We start from the raw sequence: 6,000 nt of genomic DNA on the forward strand, positions 1-6,000 counted from the left end.
AATCAATGTATCCCAAATTTCCTTTACATTCTCAAGGAGGCTAATTTTGTTGAATTCTTTGGGTCACAAGTAGTTCAACAGGATGTCATAGTCTTGAGCATTGTATTGCAATATCTTCAATTCTTTCGTTGTCGCATCACGATCCGGTTCTCTTCCTTGTCCAAAAAATCACCTTGCACACCGACACGAACAACAGCCCAAACGGTAGGATTATGACCAAGAATATGCATTTTCTCTTATGCTTCCAACTAGCAAAGTTTGTACCATCAAAATATAGACCTCTACGGTGATAATTTCCCTCAATAGATGACATACTCTCCTAGGTTGTGAAACTAATGCAATGGAGACCAAAACTCTAATACCACTTGTAGGATCCGAAGTATGTCTGGAGGGGGTGATTATACTACTTGACAAAATAAAAACTTAGCCTTTTACCAATTTTAGTTCTGGGCCAATTTTAGCAATTATGACTAGTCAAGTTCACCCTACACATGCATATCTAAGAGTATAATAGCGAAAAGTAAATACATGCAAATGTAATGTATAGGGTAAGGACGAAACATCAAACGCAAAGGTTGACACGATGATTTTTGGCGTGGTTCCGATAGGTGGTGCTATCGTACGCCCACGTTAGTGGAGACTTCAACCCACGGAGGGTAACGACTGCGAGAGTCCAGGAGTGCTCCACCCACAAGGGGTCCACGAAGAAGTGGCCTTGTCTATTCCGTGATGGCTTACGTCCACACACGACTAGCCTCACTCATGGTAGATCTTCATGAAGTAGGCGATTTCCTTTCTCTTACAAACTTCTTGGTTAAATTCCACAACACGAAGTAGGAGGCTCCCAAGCGACACCTAACCAATCTAGGAGGCACCACCCTCCAAAAGGTAATAGATGCGGTAGAAGGATGAACTCCTTGCTCTTGTGCTTCAAAAGATAGTTCCCTCGACACAAATTCACTCTCTCATAGATTTGGTAGGAGTAAGAGAGATTGATTTTGTGGACAGAAACTTGGGGAGGCTAGAGATCAAGTTTCAAATGGTTGGGTTGGAATCTGTTGATCTTAACACGTGAGTGGGTCTCTCTCTCTCTCTCTCAGAAAAGATCGATGTGACAAGTGGGTGTGTCTTCCGAGTGCTTCGTTTGCAAATGAGAGGAGGTGGATGGGTATATGTAGGCATCCCCCAAAATCCAATAGTTACAACAGTATTGCCCAACTCGGTGACACCAAAATGAATCTCGGCGGTACCGAGTTGCACTAAATGTGGAAACTTTTGGATTCTCGGTGAGACCGATATATAAATCTTGGTGGTACCGATACGATGACCTAGGGCAGTTTCGAAATCTCGATGAGACCGATTCCAATCTTGGTAATTCCGATTCTTGGAATTTTCTCAACAGAGAGTTGGTTACTGTCTTTCGGTGGCACCGATGTGAGACTTGGTGGTACCGAGAGATTAGGGTTTGTCAAAGGATCTGTCACTCAAGTAATAGGTAGGGCGGAGTGGAAAATACTAGTGGCACCAATTTTGCTCGTTTGGATTGGGACAGAGATATTTGTGGGAGAAATGAGTGAATATTTTTGGTGGCTATCTCTAAGCACTTGAGGAATCAATTCATCATAATACCTCACCCCCTTTTAATAGTATTGGCTTTTCGATGGACTCAAATGCCATTTCTCACAAATGTAAAATTTAGAGTCCTCTTGCTTGAAGCTTGATCCATTCCTATTCATTTCCTTCATGAAGGGGTTTCTCCGCACAATCCTTTGGCCAATGCATATTTGAAATTTTCTGAAATATACTTGGATAAGACCATTAGTTCAATGATACATATGTTGTGATTAATTACTAGACCCACCTTAAGAAGCAATTGTGCTTTCATTCATCCTCATCCTTCTTTATGAGAAAGACCCATTTTGTTCCAATGATTTTGTGATCGTCCTTGGGTTTATCCACTAAGGGTCAAGCTTGATTGGTCTCGAGGTTGTGTAGCTCTTCATGCATTGCACTTACCCAATCCTGGTCTTCAAGCACTTCTTCTACCTTCATAGGATCAATACTAGAAATGCAAGAGTAATGCTCACAAAACTTAGCTTTTTGCATGGTAGATGGTGGAGCTTACTCATCATCATCATCATCTTCTTCTTCTTCTTCTTCTTCTTTTTCTTGTTGTTGTTGTTGTTGTTACTGTTGTTGTTGTTGTTGTTGTTGTTGTTGTTGTTGTTGTTGTTGTTGCTGTTGCTGTTGTTCTATTGTTGTTGCTGTTGTTCTGTTGTTGTTGTTGTTGTTACTGCTGTTGTTGTTGTTGTTGTTGTTGTTGTTATGTTGTTGTTGCTGTTGTTGTTGTTGTTGTTGCTGTTGCGGTTGCGGTTGCTGTTGTTGTTGTTGTTGTTGTTGTTGTTGTTGCTATTGCTGTTGCTGTTGCTGTTGTTGCTGCTGTTGTTGTTGTTGTTGCTGCTGTTGTTGTTGTTGCTGCTGCTGGGATCAATGGGAGGCATATATGGGCTATGAACATACTTGCTTAAGTCAAATTCATCAAATATATCAAGCATTTCATCTCCCCAAGAGTCATAGTACTCTCCATTGATAATGGGCACTCTACATCTAAGACTCCCCAAAGTAGACACATCCATCATGTTCCAATGGTGATAAAACCGAAGCAGTCGAAACCAAAACTCTGATATCAATTGTAGGATTGAGAAGGGAGGTCTAGCGTGGGGGTGAATAGACATTTAACATGGCAAAGGTGCAATTTTTTATTCTCTTCAAATTTAGACAGATTTTAACACAAGTTAAGTTGCAACCAACATTTCCTACACATCTAGAGATTGAGCAGCGGAAAGTGAGTATCATGCAAGTAGAAGAAAGTAATGTAAGGTGAAGATAGGAAGATCAAACGCAATGAAGATACAGTGTTTTTGGTGTGGTTCTGATAGGTAGTGTTATCTTATGTCCATGTTGATGGAGATTTCAACCCATGGAGGGGAACGGCTTTGCGAGTCCATGAAGGGCTCCACCCACGAAGGGTGCACTAAGAAGCAACTTTTTCCATGCCATCATGACTTATATCCATGAAGGACTTACCTTACTCGGGGTAGATCTTCATGAAGTAGACAATCTCCTTGCAATTAAAAACTTATTGGCTGAACTCCACATGATTTGGAGGCTCCCAAGCGACACCTAACCAATCTAACAGACACCACTCTCCAAAAGGTAACAGATGTTGTGTCGATGATGAACTCCCTGCTCTTGTGCTTCAAAAGATAGTCTCCTCAATCACTCTCTCATAGAATTGGCCTTGGTTGAAGAAAAGGATTGGGTGAAAAGGAACTTGAGGAGGCTAGAAATCAAGGATCTTATGGTAGGAATGGAATCCCTTGATTTCAACACATGATCAGGTGGCTTTGTCTAAGAAAATCTATGCCGGAAGTGTAGTTTCGTTCTAAGGTCTCTCTTTTAGAGTAGGTGTGCTACTTGTACACTCGATTGGGATTTCCCCCGAAGAGGAGAGGAGATGCAACACAGTGGAGATAAGTATTTTCCTCAGTAACAACCAAGTTTATCGAACCGATAAGAGAACCACGCAAATTCTCGTCGTTAGCACCTACACACAAAAGAGCAAACACTTCCACCCAACACGGGCAAGAGGGCTGTCAAGCCCCTTGAACTCGTTCCTTTTAAGTATTAAGTGGTGATAGATAGATAATATAAATATAAAATGAAATAATAGAAGATAAATGGCAGAAATATTTTTAGAGTTTTTGTAATAATATTTGTGAAGATGTGGGGGCCATAGTTTTTGCCACAGACTTCTCTCCCGAAGAAAGCATACGATGGGAAAACAAATTGCTGTTGGGCAATTGGTAGAATAGCGCATAGTTACAGAATATTTATGAGTGTCAATGATAATATATATAAGCATCACGTCCATAAGCAAGTAGTCCGACTCCTACTTGCATCTACTACTATTACTCCGCCCATCGACCACTATCCATCACTAATACAAAGTATTAAGTAAAAACAGAGTAATGCTTGGAACAAGATGACATGATGTAGACAAAGTAAACTCAACTAATATGAATAAACCCCATATTTTTATCATTAATGGAAGCAATACAAATATGTGTCATGTCCCCTTTGATCACTACGATTGAGCACCACAATATTGACCCATCACAACGCACCACTCCCACCGAAGATAAATCAGTCTAGTTGGCCAAACCAAACCAATAGATCGGAGAGAAATACAAAGCTATCATAATCATGCATATAAGAAACCAGCAAAGTCTTCACCAGCAGTTAGCTGACATGGACAAGACGTGCATTTAATGCAACTGACAGCGGTAGATAGATAAGCGCCACTATAGGTTCACTGTAACATCTCGTGAACCTACCATCGAGCACTGTAGGTGACCCCTTCGCCTATAAAAGGAGGCCCTTAGGTCATTCAGAAGGGGTTAGACTCTATGGAGATTGGCCAAGAATACGGTTATCATCACTGTAAACGAACAACAAAAGAACGCTTAACATGATCAGACGAGCATGACGTAGGGTTTTACGCGTAAGCGACCCGAACCTGGGTAAAAAGGCTTGTCGGGTGTTGATCGTTAGGTCTGCTCTTGACGTTGCTTTTCCCCTCCCTATGATCACAAGGGTAATACGTTGATCCCCATAGGTGTCGACCTAGCATTGCCGAAATCTTTGGCGCGCCAGGTAGGAGGCGGGGAAAAGACGCGTGGAGCGGAGCAGGCTCAACGCCGGCTCCATCGAAGTTTGGGCGCTATGCTGCGTTCCTCCGGAAACGGAGCACCGCGGCAGGCGCCCTGCTCTGCTACGGCTTCCCAAGGCCTACGCGAGCGCGTTTCTACACGCGCGAGGGGGGCAGGGAGGCGGAGGCTCCAAGAGCAGCATCGTTAGGCCGATGCATTGCTCGGGGGGCAACCCACAGCTATCGAGGGCGTGCCTGGGCGCTTCATAGAGGCCCCAGCGCATACTTTGGCGGACGCATCTCCGCGGAGCGATGCGTAGTCGTTGAGGATGCACCACACGGTCCCGAAGCCCCGACGCGCACTCCAGTGCGAATGTTGCGCCCCTGAGAGCATCGCATCGTCGCCCAAGGACACGCTCGGGGGCTCCGCAAGCACGACCTAGCAAGAGAAAAGCAAAGGGGTTACACCCTGGTTGGCTCTTCCTCCAAACGACGGTCACAAGCCGTCGACAAGAAGTCCATGCCGGAGGAAAGACCGCTAGGAGCGGTGATTCCTTGCTCGCCGAGGGATCCTATGCCCCGACGAAAGATTCAAGCGCCTCGCAACTGCGGCACAGTCAGATAAGTTCTTGAGTTTGAGATTCAGATTTAAAGTAGATAGATCTTTTGATTTTTCCCTTCTGAAGTTTCAAATCTTTGTGTGAGTAGTTCACGCGTACTCGGGCCTTCCCAAAGCTCGGCGCACCTTGTCTTTGTTTCGAACTCGCTCAAACGACCTAAACGGCCACAGAGTGCCTTCAAACAGTTGCGAACCTGATCAACAAAGCAAGCGGCTACGTAGCACCCGATTTCGCCTCAAGCTGCGCTTGACGATTTCCATGGTTGCACCGAACGCGGCGAGGAGTCTTGCCGGTATTCGCCGGCAAGCTCCCAGATATGCAAGAACAAATCGCACAAAGAACAGAATCGAAAAAGGGAAAACCAGTCTTTTTCATTTATATGAATAGATACATTTGGCTTCACTTACAAAGCGTGGTAGTCCTAACCAAAAGACTCTGTCTTTTGAGAAGGGCCAACCCGCGCGGAGGAGTGAAGTTCAAAAAGACAAAAAGGCGGGGCTCCCGGCGCGGTCAGGGCCGCCCCCCAGGGCCGGCGCAGAGCCAGCGAGATCGACACCGCCCCCGACGGGCGCCGCCTGACCCCCTCCGGCCAAGGTGCGGAGGGCAGGGCACAGGAAGGGTGAAGGATGCAGAGCCGACGGGCGTGCCTCCTCCCAAAGCCAGGGGACC

The sequence above is a fragment of the Hordeum vulgare genome, chromosome 1H (assembly GCF_904849725.1).
Source record: "Hordeum vulgare subsp. vulgare chromosome 1H, MorexV3_pseudomolecules_assembly, whole genome shotgun sequence".
In the NCBI taxonomy this organism is placed as follows: Eukaryota; Viridiplantae; Streptophyta; class Magnoliopsida; order Poales; family Poaceae; genus Hordeum; species Hordeum vulgare.